The sequence below is a fragment of the Triticum urartu genome, chromosome 5A, assembly GCF_056163025.1.
Source record: "Triticum urartu cultivar PI428250 chromosome 5A, HENAU_Tu73, whole genome shotgun sequence".
NCBI lineage: Eukaryota > Viridiplantae > Streptophyta > Magnoliopsida > Poales > Poaceae > Triticum > Triticum urartu.
Window position 1 is genome coordinate 71,629,693 of NC_141877.1, and position 14,484 is coordinate 71,644,176.

A 14,484-nucleotide genomic window follows, 5' to 3' on the forward strand; every position below is an offset into this window, starting at 1 on the left:
CGCCCCAACTCTCCCTAGCCGCGTGACTAACGAGCTCCGAGCTAAAACATATCGCAAATGTCAAAAATATGATGACAGGCTTAATATATATCACGCACGTGCGTTCTGTTCCTCACGTACGTACAAAAATAATTAAAAAGGGAATGCAACACGAGGACTTCCCAGGAGGTCACCCATCCTAGTACTACTCTCGCCCAAGCACGCTTAACTTCGGAGTTCTGATGGGATACGGTGCTTTAGTGCTGGTATGATCGCATCCGACATGTTACCCCCGGCTTCATCCCTTATGCTTCCCACTCCCACGTCCGCTACAAAGACGGCTATACATTCTTACTACCATTACAACCGTCGCCTACTAATGGATAATGCCCTATACTACTTACTCTCTCGCTCAACTACGAAGACGAGTTTACCACGATTTCCACCCCTCCCTCTATACCGCAGCAGCACGTATTTTACACCCCTTTCACAACGCGCTTTTCGCGCCCCAACTCTCCCTAGCCGCGTGACTAACGAGCTCCGAGCTAAAACATATCGCAAATGTCAAAAATATGATGACAGGCTTAATATATATCACGCACGTGCGTTCTGTTCCTCACGTACGTACAAAAATAATTAAAAAGGGAATGCAACACGAGGACTTCCCAGGAGGTCACCCATCCTAGTACTACTCTCGCCCAAGCACGCTTAACTTCGGAGTTCTGATGGGATCCGGTGCTTTAGTGCTGGTATGATCGCATCCGACATGTTACCCCCGGCTTCATCCCTTATGCTTCCCACTCCCACGTCCGCTACAAAGACGGCTATACATTCTTACTACCATTACAACCGTCGCCTACTAATGGATAATGCCCTATACTACTTACTCTCTCGCTCAACTACGAAGACGAGTTTACCACGATTTCCACCCCTCCCTCTATACCGCAGCAGCACGTATTTTACACCCCTTTCACAACGCGCTTTTCGCGCCCCAACTCTCCCTAGCCGCGTGAGTAACGAGCTCCGAGCTAAAACATATCGCAAATGTCAAAAATATGATGACAGGCTTAATATATATCACGCACGTGCGTTCTGTTCCTCACGTATGTACAAAAATAATTAAAAAGGGAATGCAACACGAGGACTTCACCCATCCTAGTACTACTCTCGCCCAAGCACGCTTAACTTCGGAGTTCTGATGGGATCCGGTGCTTTAGTGCTGGTATGATCGCATCCGACATGTTACCCCCGGCTTCATCCCTTATGCTTCCCACTCCCACGTCCGCTACAAAGACGGCTATACATTCTTACTACCATTACAAACGTCACCTACTAATGGATAATGCCCTATACTACTTACTCTCTCGCTCAACTACGAAGACGAGTTTACCACGATTTCCACCCCTCCCTCTATACCGCAGCAACACGTATTTTACACCCCTTTCACAACGCGCTTTTCGCGCCCCAACTCTCCCTAGACGCGTGACTAACGAGCTCCGAGCTAAAACATATCGCAAATGTCAAAAATATGATGACAGGCTTAATATATATCACGCACGTGCGTTCTGTTCCTCACGTACGTACAAAAATAATTAAAAAGGGAATGCAACACGAGGACTTCCCAGGAGGTCACCCATCCTAGTACTACTCTCGCCCAAGCACGCTTAACTTCGGAGTTCTGATGGGATCCGGTGCTTTAGTGCCGGTATGATCGCATCCGACATGTTACCCCCGGCTTCATCCCTTATGCTTCCCACTCCCACGTCCGCTACAAAGACGGCTATACATTCTTACTACCATTACAACCGTCGCCTACTAATGGATAATGCCCTATACTACTTACTCTCTCGCTCAACTACGAAGACGAGTTTACCACGATTTCCACCCCTCCCTCTATACCGCAGCAGCACGTATTCTACACCCCTTTCACAACGCGCTTTTCGCGCCCCAACTCTCCCTAGCCGCGTGACTAACGAGCTCCGAGCTAAAACATATCGCAAATGTCAAAAATATGATGACAGGCTTAATATATATCACGCACGTGCGTTCTGTTCCTCACGTACGTACAAAAATAATTAAAAAGGGAATGCAACACGAGGACTTCCCAGGAGGTCACCCGTCCTAGTACTACTCTCGCCCAAGCACGCTTAACTTTGGAGTTCTGATGGGATCCGGTGCTTTAGTGCTGGTATGATCGCATCCGACATGTTACCCCCGACTTCATCCCTTATGCTTCCCACTCCCACGTCCGCTGCAAAGACGGCTATACATTCTTACTACCATTACAACCGTCGCCTACTAATGGATAATGCCCTATACTACTTACTCTCTCGCTCAACTACGAAGACGAGTTTACCACGATTTCCACCCCTCCCTCTATATCGCAGCAACACGTATTTTACACCCCTTTCACAACGCGCTTTTCGCGCCCCAACTCTCCCTAGCCGCGTGACTAACGAGCTCCGAGCTAAAACATATCGCAAATGTCAAAAATATGATGACAGGCTTAATATATATCACGCACGTGCGTTCTGTTCCTCACGTACGTACAAAAATAATTAAAAAGGGAATGCAACATGAGGACTTCCCAGGAGATCACCCATCCTAGTACTACTCTCAACCAAGCACGCTTAACTTCGGAGTTCTGATGGGATCCGGAGCTTTAGTGCTGGTATGATCGCATCCGACATGTTACCCCCGGCCTCATCCCTTATGCTTCCCACTCCCACGTCCGCTGCAAAGACGGCTATACATTCTTACTACCATTACAACCGTCGCCTACTAATGGATAATGCCCTATACTACTTACTCTCTCGCTCAACTACGAAGACGAGTTTACCACGATTTCCACCCCTCCCTCTATACCGCAGCAACACGTATTTTACACCCCTTTCACAACGCGCTTTTCGCGCCCCAACTCTCCCTAGCCGCGTGACTAACGAGCTCCGAGCTAAAACATATCGCAAATGTCAAAAATATGATGACAGGCTTAATATATATCACGCACGTGCGTTCTGTTCCTCACGTACGTACAAAAATAATTAAAAAGGGAATGCAACATGAGGACTTCCCAGGAGGTCACCCATCCTAGTACTACTCTCGCCCAAGCACGCTTAACTTCGGAGTTCTGATGGGATCCGGTGCTTTAGTGCTGGTATGATCGCATCCGACATGTTACCCCCGGCTTCATCCCTTATGCTTCCCACTCCCACGTCCGCTGCAAAGACGGCTATACATTCTTACTACCATTACAACCGTCGCCTACTAATGGATAATGCCCTATACTACTTACTCTCTCGCTCAACTACGAAGACGAGTTTACCACGATTTCCACCCCTCCCTCTATACCGCAGCAACACGTATTTTACACCCCTTTCACAACGCGCTTTTCGCGCCCCAACTCTCCCTAGCCGCGTGACTAACGAGCTCCGAGCTAAAACATATCGCAAATGTCAAAAATATGATGACAGGCTTAATATATATCACGCACGTGCGTTCTGTTCCTCACGTACGTACAAAAATAATTAAAAAGGGAATGCAACATGAGGACTTCCCAGGAGGTCACCCATCCTAGTACTACTCTCGCCCAAGCACGCTTAACTTCGGAGTTCTGATGGGATCCGGTGCTTTAGTGCTGGTATGATCGCATCCGACATGTTACCCCCGGCTTCATCCCTTATGCTTCCCACTCCCACGTCCGCTACAAAGACGGCTATACATTCTTACTACCATTACAAACGTCGCCTACTAATGGATAATGCCCTATACTACTTACTCTCTCGCTCAACTACGAAGACGAGTTTACCACGATTTCCACCCCTCCCTCTATACCACAGCAACACGTATTTTACACCCCTTTCACAACGCGCTTTTCGCGCCCCAACTCTCCCTAGACGCGTGACTAACGAGCTCCGAGCTAAAACATATCGCAAATGTCAAAAATATGATGACAGGCTTAATATATATCACGCACGTGCGTTCTGTTCCTCACGTACGTACAAAAATAATTAAAAAGGGAATGCAACACGAGGACTTCCCAGGAGGTCACCCATCCTAGTACTACTCTCGCCCAAGCACGCTTAACTTCGGAGTTCTGATGGGATCCGGTGCTTTAGTGCCGGTATGATCGCATCCGACATGTTACCCCCGGCTTCATCCCTTATGCTTCCCACTCCCACGTCCGCTACAAAGACGGCTATACATTCTTACTACCATTACAACCGTCGCCTACTAATGGATAATGCCCTATACTACTTACTCTCTCGCTCAACTACGAAGACGAGTTTACCACGATTTCCACCCCTCCCTCTATACCGCAGCAGCACGTATTCTACACCCCTTTCACAACGCGCTTTTCGCGCCCCAACTCTCCCTAGCCGCGTGACTAACGAGCTCCGAGCTAAAACATATCGCAAATGTCAAAAATATGATGACAGGCTTAATATATATCACGCACGTGCGTTCTGTTCCTCACGTACGTACAAAAATAATTAAAAAGGGAATGCAACACGAGGACTTCCCAGGAGGTCACCCATCCTAGTACTACTCTCGCCCAAGCACGCTTAACTTTGGAGTTCTGATGGGATCCGATGCTTTAGTGCTGGTATGATCGCATCCGACATGTTACCCCCGGCTTCATCCCTTATGCTTCCCACTCCCACGTCCGCTGCAAAGACGGCTATACATTCTTACTACCATTACAACCGTCGCCTACTAATGGATAATGCCCTATACTACTTACTCTCTCGCTCAACTACGAAGACGAGTTTACCACGATTTCCACCCCTACCTCTATATCGCAGCAACACGTATTTTACACCCCTTTCACAACGCGCTTTTCGCGCCCCAACTCTCCCTAGCCGCGTGACTAACGAGCTCCGAGCTAAAACATATCGCAAATGTCAAAAATATGATGACAGGCTTAATATATATCACGCACGTGCGTTCTGTTCCTCACGTACGTACAAAAATAATTAAAAAGGTAATGCAACATGAGGACTTCCCAGGAGATCACCCATCCTAGTACTACTCTCAACCAAGCACGCTTAACTTCGGAGTTCTGATGGGATCCGGAGCTTTAGTGCTGGTATGATCGCATCCGACATGTTACCCCCGGCCTCATCCCTTATGCTTCCCACTCCCACGTCCGCTGCAAAGACGGCTATACATTCTTACTACCATTACAACCGTCGCCTACTAATGGATAATGCCCTATACTACTTACTCTCTCGCTCAACTACGAAGACGAGTTTACCACGATTTCCACCCCTCCCTCTATACCGCAGCAACACGTATTTTACACCCCTTTCACAACGCGCTTTTCGCGCCCCAACTCTCCCTAGCCGCGTGACTAACGAGCTCCGAGCTAAAACATATCGCAAATGTAAAAAATATGATGACAGGCTTAATATATATCACGCACGTGCTTTCTGTTCCTCACGTACGTACAAAAATAATTAAAAAGGGAATGCAACATGAGGACTTCCCAGGAGGTCACCCATCCTAGTACTACTCTCGCCCAAGCACGCTTAACTTCGGAGTTCTGATGGGATCCGGTGCTTTAGTGCTGGTATGATCGCATCCGACATGTTACCCCCGGCTTCATCCCTTATGCTTCCCACTCCCACGTCCGCTGCAAAGACGGCTATACATTCTTACTACCATTACAACCGTCGCCTACTAATGGATAATGCCCTATACTACTTACTCTCTCGCTCAACTACGAAGACGAGTTTACCACGATTGCCACCCCTCCCTCTATACCGCAGCAACACGTATTTTACACCCCTTTCACAACGCGCTTTTCGCGCCCCAACTCTCCCTAGCCGCGTGACTAACGAGCTCCGAGCTAAAACATATCGCAAATGTCAAAAATATGATGACAGGCTTAATATATATCACGCACGTGCGTTCTGTTCCTCACGTACGTTAAAAAATAATTAAAAAGGGAATGCAACATGAGGACTTCCCAGGAGGTCACCCATCCTAGTACTACTCTCGCCCAAGCACGCTTAACTTCGGAGTTCTGATGGGATCCGGTGCTTTAGTGCTGGTATGATCGCATCCGACATGTTACCCTCGGCTTCATCCCTTATGCTTCCCACTCCCACGTCCGCTGCAAAGACGGCTATACATTCTTACTACCATTACAACCGTCGCCTACTAATGGATAATGCCCTATACTACTTACTCTCTCGCTCAACTACGAAGACGAGTTTACCACGATTTCCACCCCTCCCTCTATACCGCAGCAACACGTATTTTACACCCCTTTCACAACGCGCTTTTCGCGCCCCAACTCTCCCTAGCCGCGTGACTAACGAGCTCCGAGCTAAAACATATCGCAAATGTCAAAAATATGATGACAGGCTTAATATATATCACGCACGTGCGTTCTGTTCCTCACGTACGTACAAAAATAATTAAAAAGGGAATGCAACACGAGGACTTCCCAGGAGGTCACCCATCCTAGTACTACTCTCGCCCAAGCACGCTTAACTTCGGAGTTCTGATGGGATCCGGTGCTTTAGTGCTGGTATGATCGCATCCGACATGTTACCCCCGGCTTCATCCCTTATGCTTCCCACTCCCACGTCCGCTGCAAAGACGGCTATACATTCTTACTACCATTACAACCGTCGCCTACTAATGGATAATGCCCTATACTACTTACTCTCTCGCTCAACTACGAAGACGAGTTTACCACGATTTCCACCCCTCCCTCTATACCGCAGCAACACGTATTTTACACCCCTTTCACAACGCGCTTTTCGCGCCCCAACTCTCCCTAGCCGCGTGACTAACGAGCTCCGAGCTAAAACATATCGCAAATGTCAAAAATATGATGACAGGCTTAATATATATCACGCACGTGCGTTCTGTTCCTCACGTACGTACAAAAATAATTAAAAAGGGAATGCAACATGAGGACTTCCCAGGAGGTCACCCATCCTAGTACTACTCTCGCCCAAGCACGCTTAACTTCGGAGTTCTGATGGGATCCGGTGCTTTAGTGCTGGTATGATCGCATCCGACATGTTACCCCCGGCTTCATCCCTTATGCTTCCCACTCCCACGTCCGCTGCAAAGACGGCTATACATTCTTACTACCATTACAACCGTCGCCTACTAATGGATAATGCCCTATACTACTTACTCTCTCGCTCAACTACGAAGACGAGTTTACCACGATTTCCACCCCTCCCTCTATACCGCAGCAACACGTATTTTACACCCCTTTCACAACGCGCTTTTCGCGCCCCAAATCTCCCTAGCCGCGTGACTAACGAGCTCCGAGCTAAAACATATCGCAAATGTCAAAAATATGATGACAGGCTTAATATATATCACGCACGTGCGTTCTGTTCCTCACGTACGTACAAAAATAATTAAAAAGGGAATGCAACACGAGGACTTCCCAGGAGGTCACCCATCCTAGTACTACTCTCGCCCAAGCACACTTAACTTCGGAGTTCTGATGGGATCCGGTGCTTTAGTGCTGGTATGATCGCATCCGACATGTTACCCCCGGCTTCATCCCTTATGCTTCCCACTCCCACGTCCGCTGCAAAGACGGCTATACATTCTTACTACCATTACAACCGTCGCCTACTAATGGATAATGCCCTATACTACTTACTCTCTCGCTCAACTACGAAGACGAGTTTACCACGATTTCCACCCCTCCCTCTATACCGCAGCAACACGTATTTTACACCCCTTTCACAACGCGCTTTTCGCGCCCCAACTCTCCCTAGCCGCGTGACTAACGAGCTCCGAGCTAAAACATATCGCAAATGTCAAAAATATGATGACAGGCTTAATATATATCACGCACGTGCGTTCTGTTCCTCACGTACGTACAAAAATAATTAAAAAGGGAATGCAACACGAGGACTTCCGAGGAGGTCACCCATCCTAGTACTACTCTCGCCCAAGCACGCTTAACTTCGGAGTTCTGATGGGATCCGGTGCTTTAGTGCTGGTATGATCGCATCCGACATGTTACCCCCGGCTTCATCCCTTATGCTTCCCACTCCCACGTCCGCTACAAAGACGGCTATACATTCTTACTACCATTACAACCGTCGCCTACTAATGGATAATGCCCTATACTACTTACTCTCTCGCTCAACTACGAAGACGAGTTTACCACGATTTCCACCCCTCCCTCTATACCGCAGCAACACGTATTTTACACCCCTTTCACAACGCGCTTTTCGCGCCCCAAATCTCCCTAGCCGCGTGACTAACGAGCTCCGAGCTAAAACATATCGCAAATGTCAAAAATATGATGACAGGCTTAATATATATCACGCACGTGCGTTCTGTTCCTCACGTACGTACAAAAATAATTAAAAAGGGAATGCAACACGAGGACTTCCCAGGAGGTCACCCATCCTAGTACTACTCTCGCCCAAGCACGCTTAACTTCGGAGTTCTGATGGGATCCGGTGCTTTAGTGCTGGTATGATCGCATCCGACATGTTACCCCCGGCTTCATCCCTTATGCTTCCCACTCCCACGTCCGCTGCAAAGACGGCTATACATTCTTACTACCATTACAACCGTCGCCTACTAATGGATAATGCCCTATACTACTTACTCTCTCGCTCAACTACGAAGACGAGTTTACCACGATTTCCACCCCTCCCTCTATACCGCAGCAACACGTATTTTACACCCCTTTCACAACGCGCTTTTCGCGCCCCAACTCTCCCTAGCCGCGTGACTAACGAGCTCCGAGCTAAAACATATCGCAAATGTCAAAAATATGATGACAGGCTTAATATATATCACGCACGTGCGTTCTGTTCCTCACGTACGTACAAAAATAATTAAAAAGGGAATGCAACACGAGGACTTCCCAGGAGGTCACCCATCCTAGTACTACTCTCGCCCAAGCACGCTTAACTTCGGAGTTCTGATGGGATCCGGTGCTTTAGTGCTGGTATGATCGCATCCGACATGTTACCCCCGGCTTCATCCCTTATGCTTCCCACTCCCACGTCCGCTACAAAGGCGGCTATACATTCTTACTACCATTACAACCGTCGCCTACTAATGGATAATGCCCTATACTACTTACTCTCTCGCTCAACTACGAAGACGAGTTTACCACGATTTCCACCCCTCCCTCTATACCGCAGCAACACGTATTTTACACCCCTTTCACAACGCGCTTTTCGCGCCCCAACTCTCCCTAGCCGCGTGACTAATGAGCTCCGAGCTAAAACATATCGCAAATGTCAAAAATATGATGACAGGCTTAATATATATCACGCACGTGCGTTCTGTTCCTCACGTACGTATAAAAATAATTAAAAAGGGAATGCAACACGAGGACTTCACCCATCCTAGTACTACTCTCGCCCAAGCACGCTTAACTTCGGAGTTCTGATGGGATCCGGTGCTTTAGTGCTGGTATGATCGCATCCGACATGTTACCCCCGGCTTCATCCCTTATGCTTCCCACTCCCACGTCCGCTACAAAGACGGCTATACATTCTTACTACCATTACAACCGTCGCCTACTAATGGATAATGCCCTATACTACTTACTCTCTCGCTCAACTACGAAGACGAGTTTACCACGATTTCCACCCCTCCCTCTATACCGCAGCAACACGTATTTTACACCCCTTTCACAACGCGCTTTTCGCGCCCCAACTCTCCCTAGCCGCGTGACTAACGAGCTCCGAGCTAAAACATATCGCAAATGTCAAAAATATGATGACAGGCTTAATATATATCACGCACGTGCGTTCTGTTCCTCACGTACGTACAAAAATAATTAAAAAGGGAATGCAACACGAGGACTTCACCCATCCTAGTACTACTCTCGCCCAAGCACGCTTAACTTCGGAGTTCTGATGGGATCCGGTGCTTTAGTGCTGGTATGATCGCATCCGACATGTTACCCCCGGCTTCATCCCTTATGCTTCCCACTCCCACGTCCGCTACAAAGACGGCTATACATTCTTACTACCATTAGAACCGTCGCCTACTAATGGATAATGCCCTATACTACTTACTCTCTCGCTCAACTACGAAGACGAGTTTACCACGATTTCCACCCCTCCCTCTATACCGCAGCAACACGTATTTTACACCCCTTTCACAACGCGCTTTTCGCGCCCCAACTCTCCCTAGCCGCGTGACTAACGAGCTCCGAGCTAAAACATATCGCAAATGTCAAAAATATGATGACAGGCTTAATATATATCATGCACGTGCGTTCTGTTCCTCACGTACGTACAAAAATAATTAAAAAGGAAATGCAACACGAGGACTTCCCAGGAGGTCACCCATCCTAGTACTACTCTCGCCCAAGCACGCTTAACTTCGGAGTTCTGATAGGATCCGGTGCTTTAGTGCTGGTATGATCGCATCCGACATGTTACCCCCGGCTTCATCCCTTATGCTTCCCACTCCCACGTCCGCTACAAAGACGGCTATACATTCTTACTACCATTACAACCGTCGCCTACTAATGGATAATGCCCTATACTACTTACTCTCTCGCTCAACTACGAAGACGAGTTTACCACGATTTCCACCCCTCCCTCTATACCGCAGCAACACGTATTTTACACCCCTTTCACAACGCGCTTTTCGCGCCCCAACTCTCCCTAGCCGCGTGACTAACGAGCTCCGAGCTAAAACATATCGCAAATGTCAAAAATATGATGACAGGCTTAATATATATCACGCACGTGCGTTCTGTTCCTCACGTACGTACAAAAATAATTAAAAAGGGAATGCAACACGAGGACTTCCCAGGAGGTCACCCATCCTAGTACTACTCTCGCCCAAGCACGCTTAACTTTGGAGTTCTGATGGGATCCGGTGCTTTAGTGCTGGTATGATCGCATCCGACATGTTACCCCCGGCTTCATCCCTTATGCTTCCCACTCCCACGTCCGCTACAAAGACGGCTATACATTCTTACTACCATTACAACCGTCGCCTACTAATGGATAATGCCCTATACTACTTACTCTCTCGCTCAACTACGAAGACGAGTTTACCACGATTTCCACCCCTCCCTCTATACCGCAGCAACACGTATTTTACACCCCTTTCACAACGCGCTTTTCGCGCCCCAACTCTCCCTAGCCGCGTGACTAACGAGCTCCGAGCTAAAACATATCGCAAATGTCAAAAATATGATGACAGGCTTAATATATATCATGCACGTGCGTTCTGTTCCTCACGTACGTACAAAAATAATTAAAAAGGGAATGCAACACGAGGACTTCCCAGGAGGTCACCCATCCTAGTACTACTCTCGCCCAAGCACGCTTAACTTCGGAGTTCTGATGGGATCCGGTGCTTTAGTGCTGGTATGATCGCATCCGACATGTTACCCCCGGCTTCATCCCTTATGCTTCCCACTCCCACGTCCGCTACAAAGACGGCTATACATTCTTACTACCATTACAACCGTCGCCTACTAATGGATAATGCCCTATACTACTTACTCTCTCGCTCAACTACGAAGACGAGTTTACCACGATTTCCACCCCTCCCTCTATACCGCAGCAACACGTATTTTACACCCCTTTCACAACGCGCTTTTCGCGCCCCAACTCTCCCTAGCCGCGTGACTAACGAGCTCCGAGCTAAAACATATCGCAAATGTCAAAAATATGATGACAGGCTTAATATATATCACGCACGTGCGTTCTGTTCCTCACGTACGTACAAAAATAATTAAAAAGGGAATGCAACACGAGGACTTCACCCATCCTAGTACTACTCTCGCCCAAGCACGCTTAACTTCGGAGTTCTGATGGGATCCGGTGCTTTAGTGCTGGTATGATCGCATCCGACATGTTACCCCCGGCTTCATCCCTTATGCTTCCCACTCCCACGTCCGCTGCAAAGACGGCTATACATTCTTACTACCATTACAACCGTCGCCTACTAATGGATAATGCCCTATACTACTTACTCTCTCGCTCAACTACGAAGACGAGTTTACCACGATTTCCACCCCTCCCTCTATACCGCAGCAACACGTATTTTACACCCCTTTCACAACGCGCTTTTCGCGCCCCAACTCTCCCTAGCCGCGTGACTAACGAGCTCCGAGCTAAAACATATCGCAAATGTCAAAAATATGATGACAGGCTTAATATATATCACGCACGCACGTGCGTTCTGTTCCTCACGTACGTACAAAAATAATTAAAAAGGGAATGCAACACGAGGACTTCCCAGGAGGTCACCCATCCTAGTACTACTCTCGCCCAAGCACGCTTAACTTTGGAGTTCTGATGGGATCCGGTGCTTTAGTGCTGGTATGATCGCATCCGACATGTTACCCCCGGCTTCATCCCTTATGCTTCCCACTCCCACGTCCGCTGCAAAGACGGCTATACATTCTTACTACCATTACAACCGTCGCCTACTAATGGATAATGCCCTATACTACTTACTCTCTCGCTCAACTACGAAGACGAGTTTACCACGATTTCCACCCCTCCCTCTATACCGCAGCAACACGTATTTTACACCCCTTTCACAACGCGCTTTTCGCGCCCCAACTCTCCCTAGCCGCGTGACTAACGAGCTCCGAGCTAAAACATATCGCAAATGTCAAAAATATGATGACAGGCTTAATATATATCACGCACGTGCGTTCTGTTCCTCACGTACGTACAAAAATAATTAAAAAGGGAATGCAACACGAGGACTTCACCCATCCTAGTACTACTCTCGCCCAAGCACGCTTAACTTCGGAGTTCTGATGGGATCCGGTGCTTTAGTGCTGGTATGATCGCATCCGACATGTTACCCCCGGCTTCATCCCTTATGCTTCCCACTCCCACGTCCGCTACAAAGACGGCTATACATTCTTACTACCATTACAACCGTCGCCTACTAATGGATAATGCCCTATACTACTTACTCTCTCGCTCAACTACGAAGACGAGTTTACCACGATTTCCACCCCTCCCTCTATACCGCAGCAACACGTATTTTACACCCCTTTCACAACGCGCTTTTCGCGCCCCAACTCTCCCTAGCCGCGTGACTAACGAGCTCCGAGCTAAAACATATCGCAAATGTCAAAAATATGATGACATGCTTAATATATATCACGCACGTGCGTTCTGTTCCTCACGTACGTACAAAAATAATTAAAAAGGGAATGCAACACGAGGACTTCACCCATCCTAGTACTACTCTCGCCCAAGCACGCTTAACTTCGGAGTTCTGATGGGATCCGGTGCTTTAGTGCTGGTATGATCGCATCCGACATGTTACCCCCGGCTTCATCCCTTATGCTTCCCACTCCCACGTCCGCTACAAAGACGGCTATACATTCTTACTACCATTACAACCGTCGCCTACTAATGGATAATGCCCTATACTACTTACTCTCTCGCTCAACTACGAAGACGAGTTTACCACGATTTCCACCCCTCCCTCTATACCGCAGCAACACGTATTTTACACCCCTTTCACAACGCGCTTTTCGCGCCCCAACTCTCCCTAGCCGCGTGACTAACGAGCTCCAAGCTAAAACATATCGCAAATGTCAAAAATATGATGACAGGCTTAATATATATCACGCACGTGCGTTCTGTTCCTCACGTACGTACAAAAATAATTAAAAAGGGAATGCAACACGAGGACTTCCCAGGAGGTCACCCCTCCTAGTACTACTCTCGCCCAAGCACGCTTAACTTCGGAGTTCTGATGGGATCCGGTGCTTTAGTGCTGGTATGATCGCATCCGACATGTTACCCCCGGCTTCATCCCTTATGCTTCCCACTCCCACGTCCGCTACAAAGACGGCTATACATTCTTACTACCATTACAACCGTCGCCTACTAATGGATAATGCCCTATACTACTTACTCTCTCGCTCAACTACGAAGACGAGTTTACCACGATTTCCACCCCTCCCTCTATACCGCAGCAACACGTATTTTACACCCCTTTCACAACGCGCTTTTCGCGCCCCAACTCTCCCTAGCCGCGTGACTAACGAGCTCCGAGCTAAAACATATCGCAAATGTCAAAAATATGATGACAGGCTTAATATATATCACGCACGTGCGTTCTGTTCCTCACGTACGTACAAAAATAATTAAAAAGGGAATGCAACACGAGGACTTCACCCATCCTAGTACTACTCTCGCCCAAGCACGCTTAACTTCGGAGTTCTGATGGGATCCGGTGCTTTAGTGCTGGTATGATCGCATCCGACATGTTACCCCCGGCTTCATCCCTTATGCTTCCCACTCCCACGTCCGCTACAAAGACGGCTATACATTCTTACTACCATTAGAACCGTCGCCTACTAATGGATAATGCCCTATACTACTTACTCTCTCGCTCAACTACGAAGACGAGTTTACCACGATTTCCACCCCTCCCTCTATACCGCAGCAACACGTATTTTACACCCCTTTCACAACGCGCTTTTCGCGCCCCAACTCTCCCTAGCCGCGTGACTAACGAGCTCCGAGCTAAAACATATCGCAAATG

At 48.0% G+C, this 14,484-nt stretch overlaps 23 non-coding genes and 7 pseudogenes across 23 annotated transcripts; all 30 read right to left on the minus strand.

Annotated features, from left to right (window-relative positions):
- Positions 1 to 140: 140 nt before the first annotated feature.
- LOC147968517 (5S ribosomal RNA) lies at positions 141 to 259 on the minus strand. Its single transcript, XR_015606543.1, has one exon. It is a non-coding gene; the product is annotated as a 5S ribosomal RNA (ribosomal RNA).
- Positions 260 to 623: 364 nt separating this feature from the next.
- LOC147968518 (5S ribosomal RNA) lies at positions 624 to 742 on the minus strand. Its single transcript, XR_015606053.1, has one exon. It is a non-coding gene; the product is annotated as a 5S ribosomal RNA (ribosomal RNA).
- Positions 743 to 1,106: 364 nt separating this feature from the next.
- Positions 1,107 to 1,215, minus strand: LOC147968519 (5S ribosomal RNA; annotated as a pseudogene).
- Positions 1,216 to 1,579: 364 nt separating this feature from the next.
- On the minus strand, positions 1,580 to 1,698 carry LOC147968520 (5S ribosomal RNA). Its single transcript, XR_015605597.1, has one exon. It is a non-coding gene; the product is annotated as a 5S ribosomal RNA (ribosomal RNA).
- Positions 1,699 to 2,062: 364 nt separating this feature from the next.
- LOC147968521 (5S ribosomal RNA) lies at positions 2,063 to 2,181 on the minus strand. The gene has a single exon (XR_015606561.1). It is a non-coding gene; the product is annotated as a 5S ribosomal RNA (ribosomal RNA).
- Positions 2,182 to 2,545: 364 nt separating this feature from the next.
- LOC147968522 (5S ribosomal RNA) lies at positions 2,546 to 2,664 on the minus strand. Its single transcript, XR_015606740.1, has one exon. It is a non-coding gene; the product is annotated as a 5S ribosomal RNA (ribosomal RNA).
- Positions 2,665 to 3,028: 364 nt separating this feature from the next.
- On the minus strand, positions 3,029 to 3,147 carry LOC147968523 (5S ribosomal RNA). Its single transcript, XR_015606399.1, has one exon. It is a non-coding gene; the product is annotated as a 5S ribosomal RNA (ribosomal RNA).
- Positions 3,148 to 3,511: 364 nt separating this feature from the next.
- LOC147968524 (5S ribosomal RNA) lies at positions 3,512 to 3,630 on the minus strand. Its single transcript, XR_015606400.1, has one exon. It is a non-coding gene; the product is annotated as a 5S ribosomal RNA (ribosomal RNA).
- A 364-nt stretch (positions 3,631 to 3,994) lies between these two features.
- On the minus strand, positions 3,995 to 4,113 carry LOC147968525 (5S ribosomal RNA). The gene has a single exon (XR_015605608.1). It is a non-coding gene; the product is annotated as a 5S ribosomal RNA (ribosomal RNA).
- Positions 4,114 to 4,477: 364 nt separating this feature from the next.
- LOC147968526 (5S ribosomal RNA) lies at positions 4,478 to 4,596 on the minus strand. The gene has a single exon (XR_015606601.1). It is a non-coding gene; the product is annotated as a 5S ribosomal RNA (ribosomal RNA).
- Positions 4,597 to 4,960: 364 nt separating this feature from the next.
- LOC147968527 (5S ribosomal RNA) lies at positions 4,961 to 5,079 on the minus strand. Its single transcript, XR_015606807.1, has one exon. It is a non-coding gene; the product is annotated as a 5S ribosomal RNA (ribosomal RNA).
- A 364-nt stretch (positions 5,080 to 5,443) lies between these two features.
- Positions 5,444 to 5,562, minus strand: LOC147968528 (5S ribosomal RNA). Its single transcript, XR_015606401.1, has one exon. It is a non-coding gene; the product is annotated as a 5S ribosomal RNA (ribosomal RNA).
- Positions 5,563 to 5,926: 364 nt separating this feature from the next.
- On the minus strand, positions 5,927 to 6,045 carry LOC147968529 (5S ribosomal RNA). Its single transcript, XR_015606402.1, has one exon. It is a non-coding gene; the product is annotated as a 5S ribosomal RNA (ribosomal RNA).
- A 364-nt stretch (positions 6,046 to 6,409) lies between these two features.
- LOC147968530 (5S ribosomal RNA) lies at positions 6,410 to 6,528 on the minus strand. The gene has a single exon (XR_015606065.1). It is a non-coding gene; the product is annotated as a 5S ribosomal RNA (ribosomal RNA).
- A 364-nt stretch (positions 6,529 to 6,892) lies between these two features.
- On the minus strand, positions 6,893 to 7,011 carry LOC147968531 (5S ribosomal RNA). Its single transcript, XR_015606403.1, has one exon. It is a non-coding gene; the product is annotated as a 5S ribosomal RNA (ribosomal RNA).
- Positions 7,012 to 7,375: 364 nt separating this feature from the next.
- Positions 7,376 to 7,494, minus strand: LOC147968532 (5S ribosomal RNA). The gene has a single exon (XR_015605809.1). It is a non-coding gene; the product is annotated as a 5S ribosomal RNA (ribosomal RNA).
- A 364-nt stretch (positions 7,495 to 7,858) lies between these two features.
- LOC147968533 (5S ribosomal RNA) lies at positions 7,859 to 7,977 on the minus strand. The gene has a single exon (XR_015606233.1). It is a non-coding gene; the product is annotated as a 5S ribosomal RNA (ribosomal RNA).
- A 364-nt stretch (positions 7,978 to 8,341) lies between these two features.
- LOC147968534 (5S ribosomal RNA) lies at positions 8,342 to 8,460 on the minus strand. Its single transcript, XR_015606076.1, has one exon. It is a non-coding gene; the product is annotated as a 5S ribosomal RNA (ribosomal RNA).
- A 364-nt stretch (positions 8,461 to 8,824) lies between these two features.
- LOC147968535 (5S ribosomal RNA) lies at positions 8,825 to 8,943 on the minus strand. Its single transcript, XR_015606087.1, has one exon. It is a non-coding gene; the product is annotated as a 5S ribosomal RNA (ribosomal RNA).
- A 364-nt stretch (positions 8,944 to 9,307) lies between these two features.
- LOC147968536 (5S ribosomal RNA) lies at positions 9,308 to 9,416 on the minus strand (annotated as a pseudogene).
- Positions 9,417 to 9,780: 364 nt separating this feature from the next.
- Positions 9,781 to 9,889, minus strand: LOC147968537 (5S ribosomal RNA; annotated as a pseudogene).
- Positions 9,890 to 10,253: 364 nt separating this feature from the next.
- Positions 10,254 to 10,372, minus strand: LOC147968538 (5S ribosomal RNA). Its single transcript, XR_015606482.1, has one exon. It is a non-coding gene; the product is annotated as a 5S ribosomal RNA (ribosomal RNA).
- A 364-nt stretch (positions 10,373 to 10,736) lies between these two features.
- Positions 10,737 to 10,855, minus strand: LOC147968539 (5S ribosomal RNA). The gene has a single exon (XR_015606261.1). It is a non-coding gene; the product is annotated as a 5S ribosomal RNA (ribosomal RNA).
- Positions 10,856 to 11,219: 364 nt separating this feature from the next.
- LOC147968540 (5S ribosomal RNA) lies at positions 11,220 to 11,338 on the minus strand. The gene has a single exon (XR_015606098.1). It is a non-coding gene; the product is annotated as a 5S ribosomal RNA (ribosomal RNA).
- Positions 11,339 to 11,702: 364 nt separating this feature from the next.
- On the minus strand, positions 11,703 to 11,811 carry LOC147968541 (5S ribosomal RNA; annotated as a pseudogene).
- Positions 11,812 to 12,179: 368 nt separating this feature from the next.
- Positions 12,180 to 12,298, minus strand: LOC147968542 (5S ribosomal RNA). Its single transcript, XR_015606263.1, has one exon. It is a non-coding gene; the product is annotated as a 5S ribosomal RNA (ribosomal RNA).
- Positions 12,299 to 12,662: 364 nt separating this feature from the next.
- On the minus strand, positions 12,663 to 12,771 carry LOC147968543 (5S ribosomal RNA; annotated as a pseudogene).
- Positions 12,772 to 13,135: 364 nt separating this feature from the next.
- Positions 13,136 to 13,244, minus strand: LOC147968544 (5S ribosomal RNA; annotated as a pseudogene).
- Positions 13,245 to 13,608: 364 nt separating this feature from the next.
- LOC147968545 (5S ribosomal RNA) lies at positions 13,609 to 13,727 on the minus strand. Its single transcript, XR_015606134.1, has one exon. It is a non-coding gene; the product is annotated as a 5S ribosomal RNA (ribosomal RNA).
- Positions 13,728 to 14,091: 364 nt separating this feature from the next.
- On the minus strand, positions 14,092 to 14,200 carry LOC147968546 (5S ribosomal RNA; annotated as a pseudogene).
- Positions 14,201 to 14,484: the final 284 nt, after the last annotated feature.